This window comes from Mustela nigripes, chromosome 9 (assembly GCF_022355385.1).
Source record: "Mustela nigripes isolate SB6536 chromosome 9, MUSNIG.SB6536, whole genome shotgun sequence".
NCBI classification, from domain to species: Eukaryota; Metazoa; Chordata; class Mammalia; order Carnivora; family Mustelidae; genus Mustela; species Mustela nigripes.
The window spans coordinates 38,837,168-38,855,132 of NC_081565.1; positions in this window are offsets into that span (position 1 = coordinate 38,837,168).

Consider the following 17,965-nt stretch of genomic DNA (forward strand, 5'->3'; position numbering starts at 1 on the left):
TGAACTATTGAATCTTATGAGAATACTCTCATACACTATAGATGACAATGTGAAAATGTATAAAAAAACATTTATTTATGTATATAAAATGCATGTTTTCTGAGAAAACAATTTGATGTTAGGTATTAAGCACTTAAAATTTTTAAAAATTATTCCCTGCCTCCTTTTGAGGAGAGTAAATTGAAAGAACTCCAAAGCATATAATGAGTTGGCAGGGGTTTTAAGGATTCATATTCAGGGTGGACTGGATACAGAGTCATAAATATTCACTGCAGTATTATTTATTATAACCAAACATTGTAAACAATCTAAATTTCCTGCAGTAGGCAGATGGTTAAATAAATTGTAGTTAAGTCCCCACAAAGTTTTTTAAATGAGTATTTATTGACATGGGAACAAGGTCATGAAATAACAGTGTTGTTTTTTAACAGACTTGCAAATGATATTCAAAAAATGTTTATCTCTTTTATAAACATATAGTCATATGTAATTAAATATAGGAAGAATGGATAATAAGTTGTTACTGCCTATTACCCCTGGGTGGTAATGGGTTATACATGGTTTTTAATTTATTTTGAAAACAAATTGGTAGTCTCTAATTAGAGAAAATGAAATTGTGTTTCCCTTGTCATCAAAAAATCAGAAAAGAATGCTTTTTAAGAGGGGGGATTATAATACATTTCCCATAGGATTTATTTTCAATTCATAAAGATTAATGGTTTTTTTTAAGGCATATATTGCCTTGAATTACCTGCTTTTCTTGAAGTTCTTAAGGATAAACATTATTTTCCATATTTATCAAGAAGATAAATGTTAGGACTGATGATATTTATGTAGAAAAATAATTTTTCTTTACTACTTAGTGAAAAGGAGCTATTTCTCATCATCCACAGAAGAGAAAGATAGCAAATCTCAAGTATTTTACAACGTTCAGGTCAATGCAGTACATTTTTCTATCAAAGAATGCACCAAACTGTGAGAATGTATAATCCCTACAAATGCTTCTATAGAAAAATGCCAATAGCTTGTACCCCATAAAATGAGTGAGAATGACGCATTGTCATGAATGATGAGAAGAAGGAAGCACTTTGTCACTAAAATGACATTTTTAGAATTTCAACTGCATGAAAAAAGAGATGTCAGAATAGCCTTTTTTTGTTGATGTTCTTAAGAATTTATAGTCTTAGATGTCACATATATTTTTATTTTATTACCTTAATTTTTGAAGCCCATTCATATAATCAGAAAGCATTTCATGATACTTATTAACAACTGCCTTGTGCCAGACACTCTTCAAACCTTGGGAATACAAATTTAATTGGCTCTAGAGAAACTCACAGTCAAGGAGACCTTATTGCACCTATGTGCAAAAAAGATTCAAAGCAATTAGGGAAAAGAAACACCAAGGCAATTATAATGCCTGTGCCTGCCTTTGTTACCAGGAAATAATTAGATTTAAAGCATCATAAATATACCCATATCCTGAGTCAGGTCTTGTTCTTTCTCCTTGAATCTAATCTGGCATCTTGACATAAGCAGATTTGTTGATACTAAGCCCTAAGCAAGGTAAACTCAATTTGGTGGCTGGTGTGTGAAACAGGTAATTCCCACTTCATGCATCCAATTATCAGAATGTCCATCACCTCAGTTACAAATGTGAGAAGGGTGGGCTCCGTGGGAGGCCTGTCGACTGAACAGCATGTCCATGTAAGACTTGACTGCAGGGCGCACAGGGGAATTTCTGACTTAATATCAGTCATTTTTATTGCAAAATCTATTGTTATAATTCACTTACCAATTTATAGAGAAACATATATAATTTATCAATGGATGTATGAAAAGTTTTTCTAGCCCTTAAATATAAAAAGATAGCAAAATAAGGTTATTATCCTATTAGTAAACAATTTAAACACTCTAATATCCAGTGTAGATGACGGTAGAACTGTTTAATCTCATATACTGTTAGCGAGTTTGCAAATCAATAGAACTTTCCTTTACAGAGCAGTTTGACCGTGACTCCCGTGTTTAAGTGGAACTTCTCCTCATCCCACCACTAGGATGGGCTCTGTTTTTCTTGCTCTCATCTCTGGTCTGGTATATCATTGCTCTTTGCCCTACTTGCTTCTTTGAGACCCCAGAAGGTTGACAATTTCCTTACTTACCATTTTGGGAGAGAGTGTATTGCATTCCTTTTGCTGCAAAAGTTACTTTTCTCACAGTAGGGTAGCCCAGGTTCAGAGTCATTTAGGGGTACCTCCAGGTGTTTCTTATCTCTCTCTCGGTCACTTTGATTCTATTTCCTATGTATAAAATGCAGTGCTTTGTTCCGGTTTCTCTTGACAATGATCAGATCAGGTCATAATGGGAGAAAGCATTCTTTTCTTCTCTCCAGCTCCAGACCATTTCAGAGAGTTGGAGATGAGAAGGGTCTGGCATGGCCACTCACACTCCTGGGGTCAGGCTGAAGTTATTTCCCATGTGACCTGAGCCCTCTACAGTGGACTTCTGGGCCTCCTCCTTGATGACATGAAGACCTTAAGGAGTGTGGGCCCTGTTTCGTCTTCACTGTGCTGTGTCTCAGAATGCTTTTTTCTTGGCTACCAGCTGCAAAGAGAGAGAAATTTAGTGCTTCCTGGAGAAGGAATTTTAGCAGACACCCGAGAACTAGAGGAATTCACAGTGAAGGGGAAGACTCTATGCCAGTACATTTAGTGAGATAGGTCCCAGAGTGTCCCTGGGGCAGACGGTGTTATGATCTGAGCCCATGTGCAGGGTAGTGGAGGGACGGGGGAACAGTGACGGCAGAAGCCAAATCAGGACATTTCTCTGAAGGGGCTTCAGACACCAGCCCTAGGAGACAGGAGGATGCTAGGCCTCAGGACACATGATAAAGATGGATCTGACCAGTGGAGAGGCAGCTACACCTTTGGCACTGTGTGAGTTGTATCAAAGATAAAGTATTACTCATTAGTATGGTTGATGTTTGCTTTCAAATGTGGGATCATTATAACAAAGGTGAGTCAAGGATTTTGGCAGTCAAAATCCTCCTGATCGAAAGGACCCATAAACATTAAAACTGTCAAAGGCAATGACTGTTTTACAGCCTCTCTCAGCTCAGTGACAGAGTTTCTTTCTAGATAAAAGCTGTTTCAGCTGTTTGGAGGGAAGGGTTAGATGGATCCCTAACATTTAGCAGAAGGCCTGTCGCACAGTACGTGTTTGATAATACTATTTTAAGATCAAACACTTAACCATATGCTCAATGGTTCCAGTTGGAAAACGCTCAAGGATGCCAAGGTACTAGGAAAAGAGGTTCAGGGGAGTCATGCTTTCCTCAGAAAGACATGAGAGTCACAGATTTATTGCCTTTTTCAAATCCATATTTTTGTGATTCAAATATATTACTTCCCAACTTCAAGACCTGGTCATCATCAACGGTGTTTTTTTAGAGAAACACCATTGAAATTCATATTGCTAAAGTTGCTGGGAACCTTTAGCTTGAGCCAAATTTTATGAAAAGCTTAATTGCTTTTACTTTGACTTTTTCATGCTTATTTAAACTTAGGGAGAGAGTTTCTATTCTCTCATAGTACCAAAGTCTAAACAACAATTTTTCTAAAGAGGAATGCCTCCGGGCCGGTTGGTACGGCAATTATCAATTATATTTGGCTTCATTTAATTGTTTGCAAAATTAGCTTCTTAAAGTACCATTTAATTCTCTTTCTAGTCTCACTTCTCAAGAAGGTAATTAATGAACTAACTATAATTACATGTGAATGATAAAGCACAGGGAACTTTTAAATTAAATCATCACTGAACTTTTCTATGCTATCAGTTGGCACTCAGGTATTGCGGGGCACTGTGTACGTGAGAGAATCAGGGCATTCCTGCTGAAGCTGCCACCCTCCTCGTTTGTCACTGCTTGCAGTTACATGTCTATCTAATATAGTAACATAATCAAAATGTCCCATCTGAGTTAATTCCTCAAGCCTATGGGCTATCCGAAAAGTATTTTAAAATGCTCTAGGAGCCACAAAAAATAAATGTCAGCATTGATCTGCCTACTCCCCATGAAGTAAGTAACCCATGATCCTGAAGCTTAACCCTTGGTAAGAAATATGTGTCCAGAGGCTGTGCACGGTCATTTCATTCTCCACTTGGGTGTACGCCTGCAGCCCAGACCTCAGAGCTAAACTCTGAGAATTTTAAGAAATAAAAAAAGGAGCGTCTCTCCAGAAAAATGTTGGGCAACCCACTATAAATATCCGTGAATCTCACTTCTGGAGGGTTGTAGATACACAAAAAGATATTTTCATTTATGGCAGTGTCAAAAAAATGTAATTTGTAAGTATTGTTTCTTTTTTATTACAAATAATAGCTACTATTTTGAAAGCATTGATAAATACAGAAAAGCACGAAAAAGTTCCAATTAGTGTTCTATAATCCAATCACCAGAACTAATATTTAGTAACATTTTGAAATATATATGCACACATATGTGTGTGTACATATATAATGCATGCATATATACATTACATACATAGAAATCACATTATTCATATTTACCCATTTCTAATGGTAGTTTTCTTAAACATATTTTTAATGGCTATAGAGTATTTCATCCAGCTATGCCACAATTGATATAGTCAATCACTTATCCTTGGACTTGGAGGTTTTAAACTTTTCACTATTTTGAAAATTTTTTATTATGTAACACTTTTGCCTATCTCTGATTATTGCCTCAGTATCAAATTTTAGAACTAGTAAGTCTAGCTAAGGAGTCTGTCAATTTTATTGATCTCTAAAAAAAATCTTAGTTCCATTGTATTTTTTTTCCTATTGTGTTTCTGTTCTATGTTGCATTTATTTCTGCTCTAATCTTTAATTTTTCTTTAGTTTTCAAACTTTGGGTTTGTTCCTTTTCTGCTTCCTTGAGGTGTAAACCTAGGTTGTTTGTTTGAGCTGCTTTTTTAATGTGGATATTTATCACTATAAACTGCTCTCTCCGTTGCTTTTGTTATATCTTCTAAGTTTCAGTTATGTTTTATTTTTATTTTCATTTTTCTCAAGGTATTCTTTAATTTCTCTTCTGATTCCTTCTTTGAACCAATGTCAAGGATGTACTGTTTAGTTTCCACATATTGTGAATTTTCTAGTTGTCCTTCTGCTATTGATTTCTAGTTTCATTCCATTGTGGTTGGAAAAGATACTTGAGATGATATCAACCTTTGTATAAATTTGTTGAGACTTGATTTATGATCTAAAATATGATCTGTCCTGGATAATGTTCCATGTGCAGTTGAAAAGAACATGTATTCTACTGTTGTTGGATGGAATGTTCTGTTTATGTTGGCTAGAATGATGTGGTTTGTAGTACAGTTCAAGTCTACTCTTCCTTTATCAATTTTCTTCCTCAATATTCTATCCTTTGTAAATGGTGTATTGAAGTCTCTTCTTTTATTGTATTGATGTCTAGTCCCCTCTTCAGAACTATCAATGTTTGCTCTATATATTTAGTTACAGGAGTGTTGGGTGCTTATAGATTTATAATTATTATATCTTCCTGATAAATTGAGTCTTTTATCATTATATATAATGATAATATTAATATATATCTATAGATTATATATATCTCTTGTTGTGACTTTATGACCATTTTTTCCTTTCAGTCTATTTTTTCTGATATAAACATAGCTGCCTCTGCTTTCTTTTCTTACAATTTGTGTGGAATATCTTTTTCCATTCCTTTCCTTTCCACCTATGTGTGTCTTTAACTCTAAAGTGAGTCTTTTCTAGATAGTGTATAGTTGGATTTTTAAAAAAATCATCAGCTGCTCTCTGACTTTTGATTGGAAAGTTTAATCCATTTACATTTAAAATAAATATAGATAAAGACCTGCCATTTTGTTCATTTTTTGGTTTGAATTGTGATTCTTTTCTCTCTCGCTTGCTTTTTTTTTTACTTAATATCCTTCTCTGTGATTTGTTGACTTTTGTTGTAGTTATATGATTTAATTTATTTCTCTTTTCTTTTGTGTGTCATCTGTAGGTATTTTTTTTGTGATTACCATGTGACAGATATAAAACACAACAACAACTGTTTATTTTTATAATAATTTAACTTCAATTACATATAAAAACTCTATACTTCTATACTTTTTACCTCTCCCTCTTGCACTTTATGTTATTGATATAATACTTCACACCTTTTTATATTGTGTATCCATTAATAAAGTTTCATAGTTACAGTCATTCTTAGTACTTTTGTCTGTTAATTTTATACTAGAGTACAATATGGGACAAGCTAGGTAAAACTGGAGGACATTATGTCAAAATGAAAGAAGCCAGTTAGAGCAGACCAAATACTGCATGAATCTCCTAAGAAGGCCAGACTCAAAGAAATGAAGACTAGAATGGTAGTGATGAGGGGCTGGATGTAACCCTCTCTGAGTGAGGGAGAATTGGGAATTGTGGTTCAGTGGATATAAAATTTTTGGTTATGCAAGATGAAGTACATAAATTAGAGATCTGGTGTAAAGAAAGGATACCAGAAAACTTTTGGAGATGGTGGAAATGTCTATTACTTTGATTGTAGTGATAGTTTCACAAATGTATGGTTTTGCTCAAATGCATCAAATTATATGCATTACTTTGTGCAGTTTTTTGTGTATCAATTATACCTTCATAAAGCTATTTAAAAATATAATTAATGCTGGTGGGTCTATTAGTTTTCTGTCACCTTTAAAAGCATTATGACATTTTAGCAGTTTAAGACTAAACTTCTTTATTAAGTCACAGTTCTAGAGGGCACAAATCTGGGCATAGTGTGGCTATTACCTACTTAGCTTCTCACAAGGCTAAAATATAAGTGTCTTCTGGCTGTGTCCTCATCTGAAGCCCAAAGTTCTCTTCTGAACTCATGTATTGAGTCAGAATTCAGTTCCCTGTAGCTGTAGGACTGAAGTTTCTGTTTCTTTGATGGCTGTCAGCTTGAGGCCACTTTTCCTATTTCTTGTCACATAACCCTCTCAATCTTTAAAACATGAAATGGGCAGTCTTTCTGTGTTAGTCTGCTGGGGCTGCCATGATAAAACACCATAGACAGAGTGGCTTAAACAACAGAAATTTATTTTCTCACAATTCCAGAGGCTAGAAGTTTAAGATCAAGGTGCTTTCAGGGTTGGTTTCTGGTGAGGCCTCTCTTCTTGGCTTGTAAATGGCTGCTTTTTTGTTGTGGCCTCACATGGCCTTTCCTTGTTGTATGTTTAGTTGTTGGAGGAAAAGGTCTCTTGTGGCTCTTTCTCTTCTTATACATACACTAGTTATATTGAATTAAGGCCCCATATTTATAACCACATTTAACCTTTATTATCACCTTATAGGTCTTATCTCCAAATACAGTCTCAATAGGAGTTAGGGTTTCAACATATGAATTTTGGGCGGGGTGGTGGTGGTGGTCACAATTTAGTCTGCACTGCCAAATTCCCTCATGCTTTGCCAAATTCCCTTGTACTTTGAATTGTCTCACTAGGGAAAACACAGATATTTTAAGGGCCCATCTGACTAGGTCAGACCCACTAAGATAATCTTCCTATCTTAAAGTCATCTGATTTGGAACCTTACTTACACCTGGAAAACCCCTTCAGAGTAGTACCTAGACTACTTTTATTTTATTTATTTATTTATTTATAAAATATTATTTATTTATTTATTTGACAGAGACACAGCAAGAGTGGAACACAAACAGGGAGCGTGGGAGAAGAAGAAGCAGACCCCCTGCTGAGCAGGGAGCCCCGCATGGGGCTTGATCCCAGGACCCTGGGATAATGACCTGAGCTGAAGGCAGACACTCAATGACTGAGCCACCCAGGTACCCCCCACAGACAACTTTCAAACTGAGTAATTGGAAGTTCATGGTATAAATGCAGTAGTTATGTTACATTAGGGGAGGGAGGAACCTTGGGGGCCATCTGAGAATCTGGCCTCCCACCAAAAGTCAAAGTGTATTGCTCTGTGGTGCTGGTGTGATATTAGAGCCTGGAGTGAGACTGGACATTCAGTGTCAGCTTTGCTGCCAACTGACTGTGCAGGTCATGTTACCTCTCTGTAATTCAGTTTTCCTGTCTGGAAAATGAATCTAATGACCTCTGTTGTTCTGATTTTCTGACTTGATCTGTGATGTTTTAGGAGGCAAGAATCCCCTTTTTGTGCTGCTTACCAGTCTTCCGTTCTTTTGCACTTTGCCCACACTTGTCCTTTACTGCTAGACACTGACAGAAATGGCACTTTCCTCCAAGTTTAGAAAAGAATAACTACACAAAGGTGAAAAAAAAAAATAGAGCTTAATTTTCCCTTTCTAAAAGGCCTCACACTGGAAAGAATTCCCAGGGCACTTGTAACATGCCCATGACTTGAAATGTGCCTCTGTAGCTTCTTTAGATAGTAGTAGCTCAGGTCCATGAGGCTATATTTCAACATTAGATGACAGACATTTGGGGAGATTTTAGTATTTTTTAGTATTGTCCTTGTCATTTAATAGGTTCCTTCAAAAGAGCAGAACACAGCATGGTAGTACAGAGTCCTAGCCCGAGACTGTCTGATCTCTTGCTTTCATATTGAATGACTACTACATCCCTCCTGGGGGGTTCCTGATGCCTGTTTTCCCATCCTAATTTATCAGCCCACCTCTGCTCTTCTCTTATGTGCCTGTCACTCCCCTGCAGTGCCCACCAATGCCTTCTCAATAGCCATTGTTGCATTTACACAGAACTGGCAGGCATCCTGATGGCCCAAAGCAAAGGAAAAAGGAACTCACCTCCATCTTCATTATCAGCTTGTAGTGATTCCTGATAACAAACTCTTTAGCTTTGCAAACAAATAAAGTGTGCATTGTCCATTATGCATTACCTTATCCAATTATACATTTCCTGAAGTTCTTTTAGGAACATAGGGCCTTATTTATATATGATTTCAATGCATCCTGAACACTTGTCTATGATAAGAGATTATGTTTGGAACCAGTTCAGAGAAAAATGTTTTTGATGCTTAACTTGCTCTGTTTTTTAAGGTGAGTAATTTGTATTTGATTATCCTAGTGCACAATCATAATTTCCATCTTATCATTTGCATTATATTCCCGGTTTCATTCACCCAGTGTAGCAGGCGACAATAGTAATGATATATGACAACTTCTAATGGCTATTTACTAGGTGTCAGGTACTGGACTAAGCATTTTACATGTATTACCTCATTTACTCCTCATAAAAGCACAATTAACTAGGTATTGTGATTATCCTATTTTCCGTATGAGGAAACTAAACATGGAGAGCCTAAGTAGCCATATCCAGCTTACAGAAATAATAAGTTGTAAAGATAATAGGACAATCAGTTATTTCTGAGACCAGAGACCATTCTTTGTTGGAATACATTATGAAATATTTTAATAGATTTTGGGGGTTGGTTTGGCCTAAAAGCATAATGTGGGAGGGTAGACAGAGTGAAGACCAAGGATCTCCACAGGATTGTATTCCAATTCCATTTCAGTCACTTACTAGTTCATGGCTCTGTCTAAAGTACTTAACTCTTCGTTCCTTGGTTTCCTTTATTTTCTGAGTGAGGAAATAAAACATTCCATGGTAGATATACTGTTTTTATTTCACATGACGTATGTAATCGATTAAGAGTAGCTCTCTGGATCTCTATGCTATTGCCATTTCAATTGGAAACTATTGTGGTAGATTAGTGGTGTCCATGGTAGATACTGAATTGGGTAGAGTCATCATGGGTCCTCCATATGGAGCCAGAGAGATAGGACGTGAAGCTTCCCTTCTCCTGTCATCAGGTTTTCTAATTCTGTGAGAATATATTTAGAATGCATTCAGCATTTAAGCTTCTTTTATTTGTCAAACATTGAGTTCGCTGCTCTGCGAAATAAGATGACGTGTCATCACTGAGTTCCAAGAGCTTGTGTGAGTCTAACTGTGGGATGGAAGGAGAGAGGGAAGAAAGGTAATGGCTAACTCTGGGTTGGGAACGAGTATCATAAAAATGCAAAAGTTCTCAATCCATTACTTTATATCAGAGTAATCTCTTGAGCCGTAAGTTTAGAACTTCGATGGAAATTGATAGGTAAAATGTCAGCAGCAAAGCATAACCTGCCAGGTAAGAATTAATGTACTCTCCTCCCAATATTCTCAGCACAAGTATTTTTTATTATCCCCACTTCCCCCTAATTTATTTCCCCTGCTGCTTGTCTTATTCCCAAATACTGGCTCAGGATACATGGACTGAGATTTCCTCAGAGAAAGAATCAGATTAAAAAAAAAAAATCACCCGGGCGCCTGGGTGGCTCAGTGGGTTAAGCCGCTACCTTCGGCTCGGGTCATGATCTCAGGGTCCTGGGATTGAGTCCCGCATTGGGCTCTCTGCTCGGCAGGGAGCCTGCTTCCCTCTCTCTCTCTCTGCCTGCTTCTCCATCTACTTGTGATTTCTCTCTGTCAAATAAATAAATAAAATATTTACAAAAAAATCACCTAATATACCTGTGTACAAGATTTCATTTGTCTCTAGGTCCAGCCTGGGCCTAAAACAGGCCTCAGTCTCCACAGCTCTATGGGAGCATGCGTCTGCTCTGTGCTCTGGTTAGACGCCCGTGCAGGCTTGAGAGTCCTGGCAGGACAGCTGACAGATGGGCTTAGAGCGACATTGCCAGGCACTTTCCAGAGGCACTCTCACATATTTGGGCTCTCCACCCAGTGCCCCATGAGCAAGAGTGCCTTCTCTGCCAATTCCTTATCCTGGTGCGGCTGAGCACCAGCTCAGCTCTCTTTTCTAAAATGTGTTTTTTTTCTAGTGGTTATTAAGTTACTGATGAACGGGAAGGGAGCAGGTCACATTCTAGACTTCAAGGATGTTAGGAAAGGAGAGTAGTGTCTTCTCTTCAGATGAGTATTTTCTTTCCAAGGACTACGTGGGCACTGGATAGTCTTGACTATGTATAGTGGTTTAATCTGATCAGAGTAGAGAGGTAGATAAATTATCATTCATTCACCAACTCTGGGAAAGTTAAGTACCCCTATCAGAACTATAACTGACCCTTGAACACTGCGGGTTTGAACTACACAAGTCTGTTTATATCTAGGCTTTTTCCCCGTATAGTACTGTGCTGTAAATATATTTTCTCTCCCTTGGGATTTTCTTAGTAACATTTCCTTTTCTCTTGTTTTCTGTAGTGTAAGAATACAGTATATAATATATGTAACATGCAAAACATGTGTTAACTGCTTATGTTGTCAGTAAGGCTTCTGTTGTGCAGTAGACTCAGCTGTTCGTTTTTAGGGAATCAGAGGTTATATGCACATTTTTTATTGCATAGGGGCTCAGCACTCTTTAAGACCTGTGTTGTACCAGTTTTAGCTTTTTCCCTAGGGGCTTGGTGAAATAAGTTGGTTCTGGAAGCAGGAAATGCATGCATTTGAGTGTGTACGTACATGAGCATGTGTGTGTTTCATATAGTCTTTACCTAGCATGTCTCACTTTGTGTTCGGGTATCTTGGTTCTTAGAGGCTTAGTAGTTCTATTATACTTGAAATGTTTAACTGAAGAATAAGGAATGACTCTAGCTTTAATCTACATTAATTACAAAAACAGGAACCTTGAGTTCTTTCATAGCATTTTTAATTTTACGCATTACTGTATTTACTTTTTAAGAGACTTTGCCCTATTAATGCACTTGATGTTTTACAGGGGAATATTGAGTTTTTGCCTTAATAATGCCACATTTCTCTCAAAAACTTAAAGAGTTTGGGTCTCTTGGAAATACCCATTCCTGTTACCATCTTGCTAATTTTCTTTTCCTGCTAACATAGAGGTACCAATGTCTTCAGTGTGGGAATGTCATAAGGATGGTTGGATTACATACAAACAAATATATACTAGCACAACAGTCTGGCTGTCCTTGGAGAGACTTTGCCTAACTTTGCTGCGGTTAAAGAAATTTCTCTCTCAAAAACTTACGCACTTCAATCCACGTGACCACTTCTGCTCAGAGTGGTAGAGATACTACAAGAACAACAATAAAGGCTCGGGCATGCACACACACACACACACACACACACAACACAATCGAGCTGCCTATGTTAGGTTTTTATTGTTTATTACCACAGTCCTAGCGGTTTAAAACAAAACTTAAATATCATCTCGTGATTTCACAGGGTCAGTCAGTTGGTTCTCTACTTAGAACCCTACAAAATATCAGCAAGAGTATACTCCCTCCTGTAGGCTCCGAGGGAGAGTCTGCTTCTAAGCTCACTCACGTTGTGGACAGAATTCATTTCCATGTGGCTATAGGAATGAAGCCCTAGTTTCTTTGTTGATTGTTCTCAGCTTGTAGGGACTTCTGGTATTCCCTCGTCTCAGCCCCCTTTGAAGCCGATAAGGGCAGTAAGAGTCCTGGATTGCACCTCTCCAGCTTTCCCTTCTACCGTATCTCTCTTGCCTTGCTCTTCTGCTGCACCTGGTTCTTCAAGAGGGGTCTTTTGCATTTAAAAGCTCACGTCATGGGATCAATACACCAGATAATCCAGGATAATCTTAGTTAAAGGTCAACTGATTAGTGACCTTATCTGCAAAGTCCCTTCCCAGCAGTGCCCACCTTAGTGTTTGGTTGAATAACCAAGGGGGTCAGGATCTTGAGGGGACATTGGGATTTTGCCTACCACACTGCTTATATTCTATATGAAGCTGAAGTTTTGTTTGAGGGCAGTTTTTTGACCCATAGCATAACAAAAGGGATGCAACAGTGAGAAAGGACTTGCCAGATTTTTTCATTGCCATTTTTCAAGTCTCTTAGAGGCGTTGTTATGTTTACTTATAACAAGAATATCAATGGTGGAATTGTCAACATAAACTCATCTTTATTTGTCTCGTTCTCAAAAATAATAGTAACAAATGACAGTGAGTCAGCTTTTAAAAAATTGGAAGATAATGAAGGACTAATGGGAATACAGTTCCCATACAGAGATGGGAATACACCATCTCACAGATATTCCTGATCTTTAATATTTCATATAACATCTGCTTCCTTTGGGGACCAGGGTTAGAGGGCTCATTGTCACTGTCCTTCTGATAGGATCTCAAGCTGTTCAAAATAGGTTTTGCCATATGAGTGGTCAGGATTATATATATCCTTGATAAATCATGCTCTAATTTGTCTTCTCTGTAAACATAATTTTGAGGGTAGGTAGAGGTGGTGGTGAGGTGATGGTGATAATTAAGACAATGGGAATGGAAGAAGGGGATATCTATGGTATGTGTGTGTGTGCATGGGTGCATATTAGGATATTGCATAACAGAATATTAGAGTATTAAAAATGAAAATGGGAAACATTTTGGATAAACCACACAATTAAAATGTGAAGTTATTAAAGGTGTATGGTTATTCATAGTAGTTCAAATAAGTATGTCTTTTTTTTTTTACATTTTTATAAGTTAGTTTTCACATAAAATAATCTTATGTGTTTTGTAGGTTATAAAATGATGATACTGGCTCTTGCATCAAGGAACATATATTATGGCTGCCAAATGTAGTCTCCCTTAAAGTACTTTCTTAGCCCTCTGAGTATTTTCTCCTTTCAAAATGTATTAATAATATTCTGTGACCAAAATATTTCACATGTCCATAAAACTACTTACTCACAATTTCCATTAATGGTGTTGGTATTGTGAAAGAACCCTTCAAATTTACCATTCTGCAGAAAAAACTTAAATAATGGAAACTTAAGCTATCATTTTTTGTTTGTCTTTTATTATACAAAAAATAATCTGTGAGGTAAGGGTGTGGGTGTGTGTGTGTGTGTGTGTGTGTTGGAAAGAGAGAGAGAAAGGGATGTGAATGTGGATGTGATTGTATGTCAGGGTGAACCTAATATTCGAAGTGAAGTTTTATGTATATCAACATTGAAAATCAGTTATTGAGTGTCTTTAATGTGGTCTTATGGGACATAATTTTGAAAGAGAGACATGATTATTGACCCTTGAGAGTTAAAGAGTAATTGTGTAAAAAGTAGCTTAAAATAAAATAGCCTGGGTAAGGACATGTATGTAAAAGTTTTTAAAATTAACATCAGACTTATGAGTCAAAATTTTAGGGCAAATAAAAAATAGTATAACATAACATTGCAATGTTTTCCCCTTTGTTTTCATTACTTGTTTGGTTTTTACTTTTCCTTAAGTATAAGAAAATATTCCAAAATTTATTATAGGTGCTTGTTTATAGAGAACACACACACACGCAAAAGATAAATCAGTTTACAGATGACCTTCAATTACTTTAACCAAGGCATTTATTCCAATTGACTTTTGAACAAATGTGAAATAATCATGAAACTGAACAATGACCAGTGCCCATTACTGAAAGTTTCATTTGGCATTTGAAGATAATAAGGGGAATATAGAAGCCACTGACTCATTACAGTCAATTTAAATAAATGTCTTTTCAATTCTGTGTTTTCTGTGCTTATCCAGTCTCTGTAATGAATAGAACTTCTAATGGAAATAATGTGAATTAGTACAGAGGCTGAGGCTGAATTAGCATCACACAATCTCTCATTGATGAGCTTTCTAAGGAAATAAGAATATGTGACACAAGCAGCATTAAGAATATTATTCGCAGCTCCCACTAAAATTCTCAGGATGAGTTCAGTTTATCTTCACAAGCCCTAATGTCAACCAGGAAAAAAACAGCAACGCTTCAGAATGGGTTCAGGGAGTTGAAAGACCATAGTAAATATACAAAGGTAGCTGCTTGTTCTTCCATGAAGTGTTGCCTATATTATTTTGTGTAGAATGACAGATTGCAGAACTGTAATGTGACCAGCAGAGACCAATTATCTACTGAAATCCTTTATCCTGATTTTTGAAGAGATATTCTACATTTCCCAGTCTTCCTTGCTGTTGAATATGGCTCATATCCAAATTCTTACAGTGACTGAGTGCTCGTGAACATCTTTCCTTCATGGACCATAAAACACCATGACAGACCCTCCCTCCTGCTTTTTCTCCTCTGTCAACTGAATACAGATGGAGAGGAGGACAAGGAAATGGTGGAACCAGAGATGAAAAGAGGTTGGATCCCTGAACTACTTTAGGGAGGAAAGCTACCCTATTGGAGAGAATATATACAAGACTGTTACATGAACAAGTAATAATTTTATTTTTTTAAGCTATTCAAATCTTAGGACCTATTTATTATCAATAAAATATTACAAATCTATCTTCACTCAATTCAGAAAAATATTTCTTTTTAAGGTTAGTATTTATTGCTATTTTTATTATATTCTGGAACTGAGAACTCGTGAGGTCATTAATCAAAGTATAAACAAGGAATTTTGGAACACTGAAAAAAATAAAATAAAATTCGAAAAAAAAATAAGAAAAGAAAAGCAGCTCTAACCGGAAAGGAAAATTTTAGTTAGTTAAGCTTAGATTTGCCTATTTGCAATATTCACAACTGGTTCCAAATTAAAGAAAAAAAAAAAAACAATACAAATGGCTGTGACTAATTCAACATGATTTTTTTTCTTATTCTTTCCCTGTTTTCAAGTAGAATAATATTGATCATTTTATCCATGAGCTAATATACTTGGAGCAGTTCCTCTATCAAATGCTAGCTGCACAGAGCGCCAAGGCAGGCATGACTATGCCTTCAGGAAGTTTGCAGTCCTGAAGAAGATAGATATTAAAACAAATAATTCCTATTTGTTCTATCAGGGATGATATACAAGGAATAATTATGTGCCAAAGCTTATCTGCTTTCATCACATCATTAAAATCATGGATTACACAGACTAGAAAGTAATAAACATTACCTAATCAACCAGTCCAATTCATAACCTAATGAAGATAGTAGTTATCCTATATTGTTAATCTTTCATTTAAAAATACATTTAAGCAATGAAATCACAATTCCCAAGTTATATCAATAGCAAACTTGGATATATTGAACAGAAGCATGATTTTATGCAAGCTCTACTTAATAAACATTGAGAATTTCCCAGTTCCTTAGTGATAGTTTCATTTTATTAATAACTTGATTATCACATTATATTTTAAAATGTCAAGTATCTAGGGTTTGACTCACAGCTGTTTAGAATTGATTGGAAAGTCTCTTGTGAATTACCCAGTTTTAGAGTCAGGCCATTATAGATCTAAGTTCCAGTTCTGGCATTAATTGGTCTTGTTATTTTGGCCCATGTATATAACTTCTCCTTAACTTGTTTTGTTTTGCTCGTAAGCCATGGGGATATACATTGCATTGATTAAAAATGATTCAGATGAAAAGAAGCTAAAACTCTTTAGAAAACAGCTCAAAGAAGAACAGGCTTATTTAGCTGACATAACAGGAAATTCAGACATAAATGACTCCTGGCATCAGATAGCATCATCAGCAATGAGGTCCAGTATTTTCATGATTTTTAACCTCACTCCCCAAATGGCTGCTGTATCACTTGACATCATTTCTGCCTTCTGCAGAAATGTGGAAAGAAGACAGAATTCCACCTTGCTTTTTATATTTTTTTCAAGAAGTGATGCTGTGTTCAGAGAATTCCACGTATCATAGTTTGCTGAGAAGTTTTTCACTGGCTCCTGGTAGCCATCAGGATAAGGGGTGGCTATTGGAAAGGCAAACTGCAGTGTCTGGTAGATGCATCCACTTGCCTTGTAGGTCAGTATGAGAATTAAATGAGTTAATGGGAACAAAACCGTTAGCAGAGTCCTCGGAACAGAGTAACGCCTCACTGCATTGAGCTATTACTGTTATTCTCTACCCAGTACCATGGAATACACCAAAATGCTATAACATGTACTTTAATGTTATGTATTAATATAGAATATTGATATAAAATAAATATTTATGGCCATCCCCAGTAGCATATGGTAGGATTTCACTTCCCTCTTGAAATATATGATCAGTGAAATATGAGCGGAAGTGATCCGTGTTACTTCTGCGGCAAAATGTTAAAAGTCAACATGCAACTTGGCTGCATCTCCATTTCCTTCCTCACAGAATGACAACACCCTAGATGGTGGATCCTGTATGACCCTGGGTCCTGGAGAGAGGAGGGCAGTATGGAGTAGAACAGCCAGCTGCCCCGCTGTGACGTTCCTGGAGCATGAAGGCGCAACAAGTTTGTGGTTTGAAGTCCCTAAGAGGGCCATCTGGGTGGCTCAGTGGGTTAGGCCTCTGCCTTCAGCTCAGGTCATGATCTCAGGGTCCTGGGATCGAGCCCTACATCGGGCTCTCTGCTCATCAGGGAGCCTGCTTCCCTTCCTCTCTCTCTGCCTGCCTCTCCACCTACTTGTGATTTCTCTCTCTGTCAAATAGATAAATAAAATTAAAAAAAAGATTTTAGAGTTTTTCATTGGCCAAGACATAGCCTAGCCTATCCTGATTAGCACAAATATTTCATTAAATTCTTTTGCTTAAGAAAGACCTTGCTAATTTAGCCCTTTACAAATGAGTTTACAGGAAGTCATGGGTTAGTGATCTGCCTACTGTCATGCAAGTAACAAGTGGTAGAATTCAGATTTGTACCCTGGTTTTTTGTTTACAGAGGTCATTAGCGAGTACTGCGGGCTGGCTTTAGGATAGTAATTGAAATGAAAGAAATGATTTTAGTACATGAATTCTCACTCTGTATTTTTCTATCAAGACTTTTTTTTTTTTTTTTTTAAAGATTTTATTTATTTATTTGACAGACAGAGATCACAAGCAGGCAGAGAGGCAGGCAGAGAGAGAGGAGGAAGCAGGCTCCCTGCTGAGCAGAGAGCCCGATGTGGGGCTCGATCCCAGGACTCTGAGATCATGACCTGAGCCGAAGGCAGCGGCTTAACCCACTGAGCCACCCAGGCGCCCCACTATCAAGACTTTTGTCAGTCCTGGATTCAACATTTCATTTCCTCACTG